Consider the following 17,553-nt stretch of genomic DNA (forward strand, 5'->3'; position numbering starts at 1 on the left):
CATCCATCTCTACCCCATCACCGGGCCCCGGGACAACCAACCCCCCTACCCACGGAGGCGAGAAATAACAACAAAGCTGCTCCCTGTCACAGGCTCCCGGGATCCCCGTCCAGAGCAGCGGTGGTGTCCACACAATCACCACAACCGTGGGTGGCGTCACGGACAATATCCCCAAAACCCAAACCACCCCTTTTCACTCACGGGCGAGTAGCGCCGCTCGAGTCCCCGGGATCCGGCCATCGCTCGAGCCAATGAGCAGCAGCAGCCGTAGAGCAGCGGCAGCCGGACCCGAGCAGTGGGAGAGCGCAGCGTCCCCTCCTCCGCCCGCGACACTTCCAGCTTGGGACTGGTGTGGAGGGTAAAGTGGATGAGGATGCGCAGGAGGAGGAGGAGGCTGAGGAGCATGACATTCCGGAGCTGTAGAGTGTGGGTGAAACCCTGACTGAGGTAGGGCCTGCAAAACTTGGTGTGTGAAGGACGTGTTCCGTCCCTCGCTCAGACTGGGTCCCAGCTTCCACAATATTAACCCAGTGTGACATCAACGAGATGTAGCGGCCTTGCCCACATGCACTTGTCCACGTGTCTGTGGTTAGGTGGACTTTGGCTGAAACAGCGTTGTTCAGGGCACGTGTGATGTTTTGTGACACGTGGTTATGCAATGCGGGGACGGCACACCGGGAGAAATAGTGGCGGCTGGGGACCGAGTAACGTGGGACAGCTGCCACCATCAGGTCGCGGAATGCTTCTGTCTCAACCAGCCTAAAAGGCAACATTTCCAGCGCAAGCAGTCGCGAAAAGTTAGCATTTAGAAGTGTGGCATGTGGGGCGTTGGCAGTGTATTTGCACCTGCGTTCAAAGGTTTGCTGAATGGATAACTGAACGCTGCGCTGGGACAAGGACGTGCTTGATGATGGTGTTATTTCTGCGTGGGTAACTGCAGGTGCAGGGCCAGAGGAGGCTTGTTCGCAGGCAGCATGGACAGGGGATTGGCTCGCATGCACAACAAGCGAAGACGTAGCAGTCACATCAGCAAGCACTGCTCCTCGACTCTGTTGTACATCCCACAAAGTCGGGTGCTTGGCTGACATGTGCCTGATCATGCTGGTGGTGGTCAGGCTGCTAGTTTTGGTACCCCTGCTGATGCTGGCATGGCAGGTGTTGCAAATGGCCTTTTTAGAATCATCTGGAGCTAACTTAAAAAACTGCCAGACTCGGGAAGACCTAACATTTGTACAGGCACCTTGTGTCGTGTTGTTCCGGGGAACAGTTGCCTGACTTCTGCCTGGGGCCACCACCCTGCTTCTTACTGCCTGTTGGGATGCTACGCCTCCCTCCCCCTGTGCACTGCTGTCCTCGCTCTGCATATCCTCCTGCCAGGTTGGGTCAGTTACTGGATCATCCACCACGTCGTCTTCCTCTTCCGCACCCTGCTCCTCCTCCCGCCTCGTTTTCCATACCTGTGAACTCCTCGGTGAACGGGGCCAACCGCCTGGCTCCGCCCCACCTGGTGTGGACATCAAGCCTGGAGGACGGCAACAAGGATTTTGTTTGACTGTTGTTGCCTAACCAGGGGAGGGGGTGTGTGAGATGTTGTGTTTGTGACTACCTGGCTAGTCCAGGGCGTCACATTCCCTCTTGGTGAAATGCAGACCGTCCGCGGCCTGCCCGTCCATCACCGGTTTTATTTCTGAAAAATATAAATTAACATGGGAAAAACATATAACATTAAGCCTACTTTTAATTCTTCCCTTACGGGAGACTTTTCTCTTGAACGTTACTAACGGTATAAAACATTTTTATTAACAATGGACGGGTCCATGTTCCTCCGCTCCCCCACCCAAGCAACCTACACCTTGATGCTGCCCCTAAGAAACGGGCAGCACCCCTTTACCCCAGTCCTGGTCCAGGTCACCCGAGCAGGAACGGGTATGGTGTCTCGCACCCGGCTGTCATTTCAGGGGACCCCACGTCCAGGGGGACCCCTGACCCCCGGAGGATGGTCACCGGTCCTGGTGGTGACCGGACCCCAGCCTGCTCTGCTGCGGGTCCTTCCCCCAATCTGCCTCTCTGGAGGCGGCAACGGAAAACGGCCCAACAAATTATTTACAAGGCCACTAGTTCGTGGTTGGCTTGCAAGTTCTCGGCCTTGTCTCTGGAAGGGGGTTAGTGGGAACACATAAAGTCCCCACGGGGACAACTTTCTCCTTTTACGGACGGCAATCAGGTGAGGTATTCGGATGATTAGTGCTCATTCATTCAGATATTTACACAATCAACATGCTGCACCCCTAGATGGCAGTTTCCCTATACCTAAGCGGGGGCCTACCTAGGTTGGGGCGTGTGGACCTTCGGGGCCCAATGTCGTTAGTAGCGGGTGATGGGATAGAGGAGACAACCTGTTCCTCTTCCCATATGGCAGGTATGGCGGGCGGAGATCTACTGGGGCGTGGTATAGGTGCATCCCTGGGCATTGGTCCCAGCGGCTCACTGGCGGAGGTTTCTGTTTCCATTTCTTCCACTGGTTGTGGGAACATTATCACCGGAACCATCACCGCACCGTTCTGCATAGGCCAGTCTGCTGGAAAGTCACCCATCACTGTGTGGATCACCTGTTTTTCCTTTTTCCCATTCGGTATGGGAACCGGAACTTCGATTGCCAATCTCAAGGGGTGTGGGCACCTCTTCAGGTGGTCACTGGAAACTGCAGCCGAGGTCTTCCCCTGGTCACGACTAATCAGATAAGTCTTCTCGTTCCCCCATTCCGTGGGCTGTATGACGTGCGGGGTTTTCTCCCACTGGTCATCAAGCTTATGGGTTCTTCTCTTCCGTTTCAGCACTACATCCCCGGGCTCAAAGGGAACGGCTGGATCCCGCTTGTTGAAGCACTGTTCTTGTTTTTCTCGGCTCTCACGCAGATTCTTCTCCACATATTCCTGGACCTGTCGGTACTGCGCCTGCCGCCGGGTATCCCAGTCTGCAGTCGAAGGGAGGGCCTCTGGAGCTTCCAAGTCCATTTCCAGGTCCACCGGCAGTCGGCCTGGTCGGGCTCTCATCAGATACGCCGGTGTGCATTTGGTAGAACCACAGGGGATGTTATTATACATGTCTACCAGGTCAGGCAGCTTCTCCGGCCACAGGTTTTGCTCTTCCAATGGTAGTATCCTGAGGAGATCCAGAACCAGGTGGTTCATCTTCTCACACATCCCAGTAGTTTGGGCATGGTATGGCGTGGTCCTGATTTTCTTGCAACCGTATAATTGGCAAAACTCTTGAAACACCTCTGCTTCGAAGGCTGAACCCTGGTCCTTAAGCACCCTTTCTGGGTATCCGTGCGGTCGACAAAAGTAGGCCTGGAACGCTCTAGCTGCAGTACGGCCGGTCAGATCTTTGACTGGAACAACCACCATGAACCTTGAGTAGTGCTCCACAATGGTCAAGGCATAGGTGTACCCACTTCGGCTAGGTGTGAGCTTGACGTGGTCCAGAGCGACCAACTCCAGCAGTTGGTGGGTAATGATTGGTCGTAGAGGGGCCTTCTGGCTGGCTTCGTCCCTTCTTCTCAGCGTACAGGGACCACACTCTCGGCACCAGGCCTCTACGGACTCCCGCATCCCACTCCAATAGAACCGCTCTCTCAACAGCATCTCCAGCTTCTTCCAACCAAAGTGCCCGGCACCGTCATGGTAAGCTTGTAGAACCTTGGGCACGTTAACCTGAGGAACCACCAGCTGGCGAACCTTCTCATGAGTCTTTGGGTTGATCAGTTCCCGATACAGCTTCCCTTGATGTAGGCACAGCCGGGCCCCTTCCTTCCATAGCCGCTGGGCTTCTGGGAGAGCAGCGGGGTCCATTTTGGAGGAGCCCCGTTCAATCATGGTCTTAACCAACTGGACAGCAGGCGCCTGATCTTGAGCCTCTTGCCATCCCTGACTGGGTAACGGGTCCAGGTTCACCTGTTGCTGACTGACACAGGGCTTTTCAGCCAGTGGCCGGTGGAATGCTGGTAACTCGATTTCTTCAAGGTCATCATCTTCTGCCCCTCCATCAAGTAGGTGTGGCATTCGGGATAATGCGTCCGCGTTGGTGTTCTTGCGGCCGGCTCTGTATTTGATAGTAAAGTCGTAGTTAGACAGCCAAGCCACCCACCTTTGTTCTTGGCTGTATCCAGGTGGGTTAATGGATTATTGTCCATGTAGGCAGTGAATTTTGCCGTGGCAAGGTAATGCTTAAACCTTTCGGTGATTGCCCACACCAGGGCCAAGAACTCAAGCTTGAAGGAGCTGTAATTCTCAGGGTTTCTTTCCGAGGGCCTTAGTTTCATGCTGGTGTAGGCGATCACTTTCTCCTTCCCGTCCTGGACCTGGGACAAGACTGCCCCTAGGCCCACATTGCTGGCGTCGGTTTAGAGGATGAATGGGAGGCCGTAATCGGGGTACGCCAGAATTTCTTCCCCAGTCAAGGCCGACTTCAGCTGGTGAAAGGATCCTCATGCTTCTCTTCCCACACAAACGAGGGTCCAGGGGCTCTTGGTCTGTCCCACGAGGAGGTCTTGCATAGATGCAGCCTTCTTTGTGTAACCCTTGATGAAGCGGCGATAATAGCCCACTAGGCCCAGGAACTGCCTCACCTCTCTCACTGTGGTTGGACGCGGCCAGTCCTGTATAGCGGTGATCTTCTCGGGGTCTGGGGCGACACCCTCTGCGCTCACCACGTGTCCTAGGTACTGCACTTTGGGCTTCAAAAGGTGGCACTTGGAGGGCTTCAGCTTCATCCCGTATTTGGCTAGGGACGCGAATACTTCAGCCAGGTGCCCTAGGTGTGCCTCGTACGTCTGGAAATACACGATCACGTCATCCAGATATAGCAAGACGGTCTCAAAATTGAGGTGTCCGAGGCAGCATTCCATGAGTCGTTGGAAGGTCCCAGGGGCGTTGCACAGCCCAAACGGCATGCTGTTGAACTCGCAGAGCCCCATGGGGGTGGCAAATGCAGTCTTCTCACGATCTTCTGGTGCAACCGCCACCTGCCAGTACCCGCTGGTAAGGTCAAGGGTAGAGAAATAGTTAGCCGTTTTCAGCGCAGCCAGCGACTTTTCAATACGGGGAAGAGGATTGGCATCTTTATGCATTATTTGATTGATCTTCCGGTAATCCACACACATTCTCATGGTGCCATCCTTCTTCTTCACCAGCACCAGTGGAGCTGCCCAGGGACTACAACTATCCCGTATGACCCCTGCCTCCTTTATATTCCTCAACATGTCCTTAGCGCATTGATAGTGTGCTGGTGGGATTGGCCTATACCTCTCCTTGATGGGTGGATGTATGCCTGTGGGGATATGGTGTTGAACCCCTTTAATCCTCCCGAAGTCTAGTGGGTGCTTGCTGAAAACCTGCTCATACTCCTGTACTACCCTGTATACCCCCTCTTTGTGATGCGTAGGTGTCGCTTCAGTGCCTACAAGCAGTTCCTGGCACCACTACTTGGACTGTTCGAGGGGTGCGCCAATATTTGTGGGGGATGCAAAGGTAGGAGGGCTGGCTTCATGTACGGCGTGGGGATCTATGGTGAGCAGCTTGGCAATGGTGGCATAGCAGGGAAGCCTAACCTCTTCCTCCCCACAATTCAGCACTCTCACAGGCACTCTCCCTTTTTTGACGTCAATCACCCCTCTGGCCGCCATCACCGTGGGCCAGTGCTCTGAAGGCGTGGGCTGCACCATCGTCGGGTAATCATGCCCTTGGGGGCCTACTGCTGCCCTACACCAAATCATCATCTCGCTTCTTGGTGGCACCACCAAGGGGGCCACATCCATCACCCTTACTCCACCAATCTCTCCACCCATCAAGTTCGCTTGCTGCCGATGTAGGAGGTCCCGGATCTCACGCTGTACTGCCCTCTGTCGGTCTCCTCCTGCAGTGGCAGCCAACTGCTGCAACAAACTCAGCACCTCACCCATAAAATGCTCCATCCCATTAGTCCCTAAAATTACTTTTGGGTTATGGTCACTGGGTTCATTCAGCACCACAATCATCCCTTGGTGTTTTAGCTCCGTACGTCCCACGGTCAGGGCCACTTCTTTGTAGCCCACCTGGGTCATAGGGAGCCCATTGGCCGCAACAATGGTCAGGCTGTCATCAGGGGGGGCAAGTTCCCCATCACTCCAACACTGCTGGTACAATGTATATGGCATAGTGGTTGCCTGTGATCCTGTGTCCAATAGGGCCATGGTCGGGACGCCGTCCACCGCCAGGGGAATGATGGGGCGGGCTCCAACGTACCGGTCTCGCCAATCGGGGGGCCATTGGGGTCTACTCCTGAGGATTGGCCCTTGGCCCCAGGGGTTGCTCGTTTAACGGGCATCGCCTGGAGTAGTGTCCAGACTTGTTGCACCTGTAACAAATAGGAGACCCATACCGCGAGTCGTTGGTCCTTCTCCGTTGCATCCAGGGAACGTCCCGTGGGCTGTCGGCGAGCTGGATCTTCCCTGGGGGCTTGACTCTCATCGTAAGCTGGAGTACGGCGAGGATCTTGGCTAGGTCTCCATCCATGCGGCGGACCTGGGCAGCCAGTTCCTCCATCATCCCGACGGGCGCTGCAGGGGCCGGTAGAGCCGGGAGAGGAGGTGCCACCGAGATGGAAGCGGTTTCAGCCAGCCATGGGGCCGCCTCAGGAGCGTCTGGTGTTGGGGCTTGCAGGGCCTTGTTGGCCCGTTCTTTCAATACTGCAAAGTCCAGATCGGGGTGTTCCAGGGCCCACAGCTGTAGCTGCTTGCGGTCTTCCGTGGACCCCAGCCCTTGCAGGAATTGTTCTACTAGCATCTTATTGCTGTCCACATCGTTAATGGTGTCCACCCACTTCAGCGCACGGAGGGCTGTTTGCAGGAGCAAGGCATAGTCTCTTATATTATCCGCAGGCCGCTGTTGGCACTGATAAAACTGCATCCGCAATTCCACTTCCGTGCGGGTCTCAAAAGCGGTTTGGAGTTTATCAAAAATGGTAGACACTGAGGCCCGGTCCGCGTCGGTTCAGGTCTCCGTCTCCTACTCAGCCGCGCCGGTTAGCTGCCCCAGCACTACCGCCGCCCGTAATACAAATCGAGGACCGGGCTAATCTTTTTACGGAACGCCTGCAAAGCATCTGGCTTCCCATCGTATTGCGGTAGCCAAGCAGCACCAGATACATAGGGCAGGGAAATCGGCATTACCCGGGCGACCGCTGGGCCCGCGGCCTCCCCCGCCCCATTTCCGTCTTCGGGCGCCACCGCGGCTGCGACCGCCGCTCCTCCGACGGCTCCGTCAGGCGCAGACATCTTTTTCCCGTCCCCCCTTGGTTCTTTCCAGCACTTCCTCCTTCTGGGGGTGGGGCTTCCCTTTCGCGCCTTCCCTGCTCGGGGAAGATGGATCGAGCGGGAACTTTTCGCGCCCAAGATGGCGGAACTTTAAATTTTTCGGCCGGACGCCGCCGGCGGGGACTGCAAGGCCCACTTCTACCGGTAGGTAGATTGGTTCTAATCCTGTTCATGACGCCAAGTTGTCGCGGGCGGAGGGGCCGCGCTCGCTACGCTCGGGTCCGGGGCTACTGCTGCTCGGTGGCTCGAGCAGTGGGCCGGACCCGGGGACTCGAGCAGCGCTCCTCGCGTGAAAAGGGGAGTTGGGTGGTTTTTGGGAGATAGCTCGTGACGCCACCCACGGGTTGTGGTGATAGTGGGCACCACCGCTGCTCGTGACGGGATTACCGGTAACGATGGCGGGGAGCAGCTAGGTGTTAGTTCCCCCTCCGTGGGTAGGGGTTGGTGATCCCGGGGCCCGGTGGTGGTACGGGGAGACTGTAGGGTCGTGGTGCAGGGTTGCAGGGCAGCGCGGCGCGGTGCCGGATGGCACTGTTGTACTCACTCAGGCACAGATTCACAGAGTCTCTGGTAAACCAAACGGCTGGATGGATGGGTCCCGCAGCCAGCTGCAGTGTCTTTGCTCTCCCCGGACAGGTTGATGGTGGCTGTCTTTCCCTGCACCGTTGTAGAATGTATTGACTCCGATGGTTTCCCACTGGTAGTCCGCTCCCCGGCGTGTATGTACCGAAGGAGCCTGTTTTGCCCGCAGGCGCTGGACCTTGGATCTCTAGCCTATGGCGGTGGCTTTTTATCCTCACTGTGTGGACTGTTGCCTTCTGTTGGGTCTTGGGTGTGAGGGAACCCCTGGGGTCCCGGTCACTATCGGATTTGACCGTTTTCGGCGGCTCCTAGCCTGGTCGGGGTCTGATGGCCCTGTCTTTGTGCTTGGTACAGATCTGCTCCCTGGCTCGGTACCGGCGGGCCACCGCCTGTCCCCGGTCCTACGGTTCCGCTGACCTGCACCCACTCCTGCAGACGGCCACCACCATCTTCCAACCTTGCTGTACGTGCCTGGGCTCCTACCCAGACACAAACAGTTTCTCTCCTGTCACCTTTCAACTCCAAACTTAAACTCTAAAACTCAACTGACTACTTTTCCCGCCTCCAGGCCTGTGAACTCCTTGGTGGGCGGGGCCAACCGCGTGGCTCCGCCCCACCCGGTGTGGACATCAAGCCTGGAGGACGGCAACAAGGATTTTGTTTGACTGTTGTTGCCTAACCAGGGGAGGGGGTGTGTGAGATGTTGTATTTGTGACTACCTGGCTAGTCCAGGGCGTCACAGTTGAAGTTCAAAAATGCATCTAAAACGCAATGAAAGTAGCCTATGCGCACCTTGCGGTTTTCTTGAGTTTTAGTGCTTTTCCGGTGCTTTTAGAAACGCTGCAGTGTTGTATTAAATTGAATGGATGGGAAACACAGCCAAAATAGCAAAAACAATTGACATGTTGCTTCTTTAAACGCTGAATTTTTGCCCAAATTGATGCAAATTAAAAGCAGCGTTTTGAACAGCAAAGTGCGCACAAGAAAGCTCAATGTCCCATTGACTTTGCTTGAAAAGCATAACGCAAGCATTTTGGCATGAAAGCGCTGCAGTTGAAAAAGCAGTGTAAAAGCAGGTAAAAAAGCAAAGTGCGCACATAGCCTTAAGGCAGGGGTGGGGAACCTCCGGCCCGCGGGCAGTATGCGGCGACTTTTTAAGTGGCCCCCGGGCACATTCCCGGGGACCGTTGTGCTCTGGCGGCAGCCGCGCTTTTCCCGGCTGCTGGCCCTTTAAATCCCACTGCCTGATGACCTGAGGGTAGATGCTAGAATTTATGGGCTCTATCCAGATCCTGACTTTCAGGACCTGACTGCAGCCCATACATTCTAGGCTTAACCCCGGCCTGTGCTAGTGTGCTCTGGTGGGTGGGGTAAGCAGCATGCTGCGAAAATGTCACAGAATAGCTGCAGCAGATTACCGGCCTCCCGTACCTGTGCTGTGCTGTGTCTGTGACTCCTCCCCCACCCCAGTACTGTGAGTATTCAACCCATCGCTGCCCCCTCCCCCCCGCTCAGTGCCCGCTCAGTGCTGTGTACCCCCTTGCGCAGTGTCCTGCCACTCAGTGCTCTGCCCGTGCTGTCACCCAGTGCTCTGCCCGTGCTGTCACCCAGTGCTCTGCCTGTGTGCTGCCACCCAGTGCTCTGCCCGTGCTGCCACCCAGTGCTCTGCCCGTGCTGCCACCCAGTGCTCTGTCCGTGCTGCCACCCAGTGCTCTGCCCGTGCTGCCACCCAGTGCTCTGCCCATGCTGCCACCCAGTGCTCTGCCCGTGCTGCCACCCAGTGCGCTGCCCGTGCTGCCACCCAGTGCTCTGCCCGTGCTGCCACCCAGTGCTCTGCCCGTGCTGCCACCCAGTGCTCTGTCCGTGCTGCCACCCAGTGCTCTGTCTGTGCTGCCACCCAGTGCTCTCTGTGTTGCCACCTAGTGTTGTACTTGTCCCCAGTCATGTCTGTGCTCCACATCACCAGGGCTGTCCATGCCCCCCTAGTGATGTATATGCCCCAGCCCCTCCTGTGATGTGTGCTCCCAGTGTCTCCCGTAATTTATGCGCCCCAGCGTCTCCTGTGATGTATATGTCGCGGGCGGAGGAGGGGACGCTGCGCTCACCCACTGCTCGGGACCGGCTGCTGCTGCTGCTCGGTGGTGGCTCGAGCGGTGGGCCGGATCCCGAGGACTCAAGCGGCGTTCCTCGCCCGTGAGTGAAAGGGGGGTGGTGTGTGTGGTTTTGGGATATTGTCCGTGACGCCACCCACGGTTGTGGTGAAGTTGTGACACCACCGCTGCTCTGGACGGGGATCCCGGGAGCGATGACAGGGAGCAGCTTGGATGTTGGTTCTCCCCTCCGTGGGTAGGGGGGTTGGTTGTCCCGGGGCCCCGGTGAGGGTTTTAGGGATGACAGGCGGGTTACGGGGCCTGGCGAGGTGCAGGGTCGTGGGGGCAGCGCTGTGCCGCACGGCACGGTGGTACTCACTCAGCCAGTAATTTACACGGAGTCTCTGGTCAAACAAACGGCTGGATGGACGGGTCCCACAGGCGGCTGCGGTTGTGCTCCTCCCGGTAGGTTGATGGTGACTGCCTTTCCCTGCACCTGTGTTGTGTTTACGGTTCCAGTGGCTTCCCACCGGTAACCCGCTCCCCAGCTTGGATGGATGCTGAGGGAGCCCCTTTTGCCCGCAGGCTCTGGCCCTGGGAACTGTAGCCTTGGCGGTGACTGTGTTTCCCTTTACGGTGTGAGCTGTTGCCTTCAATCGGGTCTTGACTGCTGGGAAACCCCGGAGGTTCCCTTCGCTAACGGATTTGACCAGTTTTACGGCGACTCCTAGCCTGGTCGGGGTCCGTAGGCCCTGCCGAATGGTGCTGGCTTCTCTTCACTCCCCGATCCGGTACCGGCGGGCCACCGCCCGTCCCCGGTCCTTACGGTTCACTCCAATCAGCCTCTCCTGCAGACGGTCAGTCTCCTCTACTGCCATTTCCCTTTTCCACTCCTAAAACTGAACTGAACTGCCTTTTCCCGCCTCCAGGACTGTGAACTCCTCGGTGGGCGGGACCAACCGCCTGGCCCACCCCCTGGTGTGGACATCAGCCCCTGGAGGAAGGCAACAAGGATTTGTGTTTGACCTAGGTGTGTCTAGCCGGGGTGTGGGGTGTGTTGGTGTAGTACCTGTGACGACCTGGCTTGTCCAGGACGCCACATATACGCCCCCAGCATCTCCATACCGAGACAAACCTGGAAAAGCAGCTGTGAGAACCAAGATGATCAATATCACCGAACATCACAGCCACACCAAAGAGAAGCAGCTCCTGCCACCACAGTAGGGGTGAGTTAATTAATCGTGTGACCAAATATAACAGGGTAGTTTTCAAGTTGATAATTTTGTGCGGCCCCCAAAGGTTAATAGGAAATTCCTCCGGCAGTAAAAAGGGTCCCCACCCCTGCCTTAAGGGGAGATAAACCAGCACCAGGATTCTTGTCAGCGGCTTTCTCCTCTCCCCATTGAAAACAGATGAACACTGAGCAGAGCTCTCAGGTGTATGGCGCGGTCAGGAGAGGTCGCCGTCTGCCCACAGCTTTGGTGTGATTCATGGCCAGCTCTAGCTTACCAATGACGCCAGGATGTAATACTTGGAAACGTTTATTCCTAGCTCTGTGACTGTCTAGGAGAGCTCCAAGAAAGAGCAGGAAAAGTGATCACAGCCGGTCATTGCTTTGTACCAGGGGTGAAACATGAGAAATGTATTTCATGTTCCCACCCTTATTACTCTACACCACAAACAAATTATAAACAAATTCGAATTTTGCAGCTTTTTTGGGATTCTTAATTGATAGTCAGCCCTCAGGACTCCTCCAGATAACAAAATGAAGCACGTGCCATGGGATGCAGTGATCGGCACAACCACACGAGTGTGACATATCCAGAGATTGCTTAAGAAAAATGGATTCTGACGAAGATGAGGGTCCTATGGGTGGAATTTAAGACTTTAAAGGGAGTCTGTCAGCAAACAATGACTGTTCAAACCAAGCACAGCCCCCTCTATGAGGATATAGGTCTAAAAAAACAAAGCTTTAGGGTATGTGCGCAGTAGGCGTTTTTTTCACGCTGCGTTTTTATGTGCGTTTTTGTCTCAAAAAACGCGACAAAAACGCATGCGTTTTTACCGCGATTTGGTGCGTTTTTTGCTGCGTTTTTGCTCACTGCGTTTTTAATCAGTGCACAATGCCATTAAAGATTGTTGATGAAAAAAAAAAGGTCTGATGTCATTTCCTTCTTCAAAATGTTCATTGTATGCAGGAGAGCAGACAGATGCAGAACTAGTGTATGCAGGAGAGCAGACAGCAGCTGCAGAACTACAAGGCTCAGCATCCTCCATCCAGGACTGTATGCAGGAGTTTTTTGCCCAAAAAGAAAAAAAAAATGACATGGGCTTCGCTATATTTTTGTATGCTAGCCAGGTACAGCAGGCAGGTACAGGCTGCCCCCAATCCCCAGCTGCCTATTTGTACCCGGCTGGGAATCAAAAATATAGGGAAGCCCTTTTTTTTTTTTTTTTTATTTCATGAATTTCAAGAAATAATTAAAAAAAAAAAATGACATAGGCTTCGCCCAATTTTTGAGTCCAGCCAGGTACAACTAGGCAGCTGGGGATTGGAATCCGCAATGCAGAGTGCCCAAGCTTTCTGGGCACCCCCGCTGCGAATTGCAGTCCGCAGCCACCCCAGAAAATGGCGCTTTCATAGAAGCGCCATCCTCTGGCGCTGTATCCAACTCTTCCAGCTACCCTGGTGACTGTGGCTCGCTGGGTAATAATTGAGTTAGGGCTAGCTGTCTATTATCAGCTGCCCCTAAGCCCGAAATTCATGGTGTCACGCCAATATTAGACATGGCCACCATGAATTTCTAGTAATGATAAAAAAAAAAAACAACACACAGAAAAATATTTTTATTAGAAATAAAACACAACACAATTAGTGACTCCATCTTTATTGAAATAAAGAACCCCCCTCCGCATTAATCCTGGGTCAAGGGTCCCGCGCCGTCCAATCCGGATCCAATATCATCTGATCGGTTTGCTGGAAGGCAAAGCGATCAGATGATGGGTCAGGTTAAAGGACATGAATCACATCACACATCAGCTGATTGTATAAAAGCCGATTATACAATCAGATGATGCATCAGTGCAAAAAAAAAAAAAATACTCACGTCTGTGCTGATTACCGGCAGCTCCTGGAGCGATCGGATGAGAGTCTGATCCTGTCCCATCGCTGCAGGAGCTGCCAGTAATCAGCTGATGAAGTCCCCTGACGGCAGGATCAGCTGATAAGTTAAGCCGGCCGGGCGTGAAAAAGCCGGCGACACAGCGAGAATTACGATCAGCTGATGCGTCAGGTGACTGCATCAGGTGATCCACCGCCAGGTCCTGCAAGCTTCATATGTGCCCCGGGGAGACTGCACACAGCCAGAGCGGCGGTACCATGAGAGGAGATGGGAGCGGGCATGGCACTGGGACCCTGCAGACAGGTGAGTATGACTTTTTTTTTTCTACTGTTCACTTTTGTTTTCGCCGCTGCCTCCACCTCCCGCCCAGACATGGCGCCGCACGGAGCTGACATGGCACCGGGCGGGTTGTGGACGCAGCGGTGACGGTACCGGGAGGATTCATGCTTCTGTGTTTAGCAACAGAAGGAATCCTCTTCCTGTACACGTCACTTTACTACCCACCCCTTGCGTTTATAGCTGCATTTTTAGTCATAGAAACGCAGCTATATGCGTTTTTCATTGCGTTGTTGAACATCTCATTGAACTCAATGGGTGAAAAGCGCAGTGAAAAACGCAGAAATAATTGACATGCTGCATTTTTGTGGTCACCACAAAAACGCAGCTACAAAAAAACGCTGTGTGCGGACAGCACTTATGAAAACCCATAGACATTGCTGCGGAAGCAATGTCACTGCGTTTTCAGCACAACAACGCGGTAAAAAACGCCGCTAAAAAGGCAGTAAAAACGCCTAGTGCGCACAAGGCCTCAGTGTCCCCATCCATTGTTGAAATTGCCAAAAATCATTCTCTATTCAAATACAGTATGCTTATTAGGAGCTCGGTGCACCCTGGATGTGTTTGAACAGATCACTGCACCTTCCCCTGGTTGGTTTCCATCTATCTCAGCCTCCTCTTCCTTGATTGACAGCTGTGGCTTTACAGGAGTAGATGGGAAGATGCAGTGAAATACTTGGCCACGTCCAGGGAGCACCGAGGACTTCATTACCAGATCTGAATACCGGACAATTTTCAGCAATGGGTTTGGCCATTAAAGTAACGATTTGTACCAACAGACTGCCTTTAGTTCAGGACACAAAGCACGTGTTAGGGCTCCAGGCCAAAAATCACAACTCTACAAATTTAGTAGCCACACGTTATTTGGTGGCATGACCCATATCAGCCGCCATCTGCAGTTGTGCGTGTGCTATTTATTCTGCCCTACTCTACTGCAGGAGGAGGACGGGAGCGGCAGGATTGTGCACAAACACTTCACTGTACACATGTGTGGCACCCCAGGGTTGCCACAGTAACAACACAAAGGGTTAACTCCCCACACACAACACCAAGACCTCCTGGCCAGAAGGGGGAGACCAAGCTGCTTCCCTGTATATTCTGGTGGGGGGGAGGAAATGGTCAGAAGTAGTTTCAGTTTGGAAGTTCAGTGCAGAGCACTGAGGAGACAGGATCTCTGCAGGTTGGAAGCTGGCTTTAGCTCACCTCAGGATCCACTGACCAATTCCAGGCCTAGCTGAGGGTCTGAGGAAAGGAGAAAACGTACACAGAGGAACATTCCTGGGAGGCAGAGCATTGCAGAGCTCATCCCCAGTGGAGCACACAGAACGGATGCTGGATCCGAGACTGCAGGTTACATACTGCATAGTTACCACCAGAGAAGTGAAGATTCCAGATCTTTCACCTGTACCACAGACACAAGCAACATAGGAGAGTTCAGGAACATACTAGGAAGGACTCGAGTTGCCTGTCAGGTCGGTACCTAGGAGCAGAGCAGAGCAGAGCCAGCTGCATAGTTCACTCAGCAGCGGGGCCACAGACACACAGTGCAGGCAAGGAAGCCAAAACGGCCCGGCTGGGTGGGAGAAACCCTGAACCCCTCACAGACTCCGTGGACAGTACTTTGCTGAATACCATCACCAGTAAAAGACAAAGAAACTGCAAAACCGTGAGTCTGCCTGTTTATTGTGCTCGTGTCCTGCACTCCCCCCATAGACTAACATACTGCCCCGGGGAAAAGGCTCTACCCGTGGGGAGCCATCCCATCTCAAGCTGCCTTCCATCACCCCGGAGGTTCTGCAGCAGCGGTGGTCATCTCTGATCACATTCCACGGGTGGCGTCACGAACATAACCCCCCTTTTTATTGTGGAACCAGGGAGCACAGACCGGGTCACGACACCGTGATCCCCTTTCCAGAAGCGACCCTGGGCCCGGTTCTGGGTATCCCCTTAACCCCTGGCGACACAACTTTGGCGTCACGAACAGGATGCGGACTGGACCCGGCTGCAACCCGGGTGACGTGTGCCTGTAAAGACTTATTGCATAGCATAAAAGACTTGCACTGTGAATTGTTGCAACAAAGAAAGGACTTTAAACTTTGCAAACATACCTGGAAAAATCCAAAAACATCATTGGTAAAATTTTCCAGGCGCCATCTTTAATCGCGTCATTAGCTGCTACGCGCGGGAAAACATCGCGCCAAAACTAAGACTCCGCCTACCGCTTGCAGAGGAGGTGCGCTCGGTGCTGCGACCCGAACGAAAACGCAGAAAAGTGTCCCAGGCTTGCTGCCAAGAAGACTGGTGAAATTAACTAAGGGGGCGCAAAGATGTCGCAGCAGGGAGATGCTGTTGTACCCGGCGGTGCAGCGGCACCTATCATGCCGTTCCTGATGCCGTACACCCCGGGTGCAGTGTGGCTGCCGCAGTACTCAGGTGAGCCCAACACACTTAATGACTTTATCGGAAAGCTAAAAATCTACTACAGCATGTACCCCCTGACAGAAGCTCAGCGTGTTGGTATGCTTATGGGACAGTTAACTGGCAATGCCCAGCGGGAGGCTACATCCTGGCCGGATGATGCAAAGGACACTGTAGAGCATATAATAGCTGGACTAAAAGCAGCTTTTGAATCCACTGCTGTCAGCCGGGCTAAAATGAGGTTCTTTGGATGCAAGCAAAAACCTAGAGAGAGCGCAAGAGACTTTGCCTTAAACTTACAGGAGGCGCTCAGAGCACTTAAATTAGCAGAACCTGCCTTAGCTCCTGGAGCAGATAAGCTGCTGATAGACCAATTCCTGGATGGACTCTCATCCCCTTCCCACCGGGGACAACTGAGCATGATGGTGATCCAGGATCCAGGACTAACATTTGCCCAGCTAAAGGATAGAGCCATCCGCCTCCAGCAGGTGGAGGAGCCGCAGGATATAGACTCTGTTCAACACCTTACAGTGGCACCCCAGCAGCCAGTAGTGCCGGTGACATCGGCCATGTCAGCGGCTGTTGCTAACCACCTGGAGCCGATCACTAATGAGGCTCTACATCAAAAGCTTGAAGCCCTTACAGACACTGTTGCTTCCATGGCTAGAATCGTCCAGGAGCTGCGTGGATCCAAGTCTGCAGCCAAGATTGAGCTGGCGACCAGCAAGGAGGATGTCCCATGGATGAGGCCTAGGAGATACCAAGCGACGAGAGGACGACCCAGCTACCGCTACCAGCCGGATGGACAGCCCATTTGCCGCCGTTGCAATGAGCCAGGTCACTTTGCCCGTGAATGTGCTTTAAATGGGGATCCCCTGGGGAGGCGGGCCGCTCCTCAGGAATGAACTCTCAAGGTCCTTCACCCTGGCACGACAAGTATGTGGGGGGACGTCCAGTCATCCCCATCGTGCTGGATGGCATTCCGCTCAACGCCTTGCTGGACACTGGTTCCCAAATATCATCAATTCCGCATGTCCTTTATAAGAGGTACTGGGCTGATTCAGACGTTAGCAGTGGTCCATCTAATGTTGCATTGAATATATGGGCTAGCAATGGTGAATTAGTACCACAGGTTGGTTTCAGAGAAATGACCATTAAGATTGGGAGAGTAGAATTGCAGAATCAGGGTATTATCATTGTTGATGTTGACCGACGAGAACGTGAACCAACTATGCTGCTAGGAATGAATGTAATTGAAAATTGTTTTGCAGAGGTAATTACTGTCTTGCAGCAGATCGTCGAGACTGCCAAACCTGGGCAACAGAGACTCCTGCAGAAGGAAATTAAAGCCTTGATGCTGAAGCAGCATGTAGAAATGTCAGGAGGTGAAATTGGCAGTGCAAGGGTAAGTGACCCAATACCTATTGTAATTCCTCCCAAAACTGAAATGCTGGTCTGGTGTAGAGCTGCAATAGGCATCAGAGGGCGAGACTATCAGGCCCTGGTAGAACCCGTGTACTCAGATAGTAGGCCCACTGTACTGACGGCCAGAGGAATAGTTGAGGTACACAGGGGGAGAGTGCCAATACGCCTTCTAAATTGTGGGGAAGATGAGGTCACCCTACCTAAGTATGCTACCATGGCTAAGCTATAT

The 17,553-nt window shown here is 54.1% G+C and overlaps 1 long non-coding RNA gene and 1 pseudogene across 1 annotated transcript in view; one reads left to right on the top strand and one right to left on the bottom strand.

Moving 5' to 3' along the window:
• The window catches only part of LOC142301028 (uncharacterized), a 94,923-nt gene that overhangs the window by 24,586 nt on the left and 52,784 nt on the right, over nt 1-17,553 (top strand). The window lies entirely within an intron of this gene.
• The window catches only part of LOC142303495 (U3 small nucleolar RNA-associated protein 15 homolog), a 54,301-nt pseudogene that overhangs the window by 13,298 nt on the left and 23,450 nt on the right, over nt 1-17,553 (bottom strand).

The sequence above is a fragment of the Anomaloglossus baeobatrachus genome, chromosome 1 (genome assembly GCF_048569485.1).
Source record: "Anomaloglossus baeobatrachus isolate aAnoBae1 chromosome 1, aAnoBae1.hap1, whole genome shotgun sequence".
Taxonomy (NCBI): Eukaryota; Metazoa; Chordata; class Amphibia; order Anura; family Aromobatidae; genus Anomaloglossus; species Anomaloglossus baeobatrachus.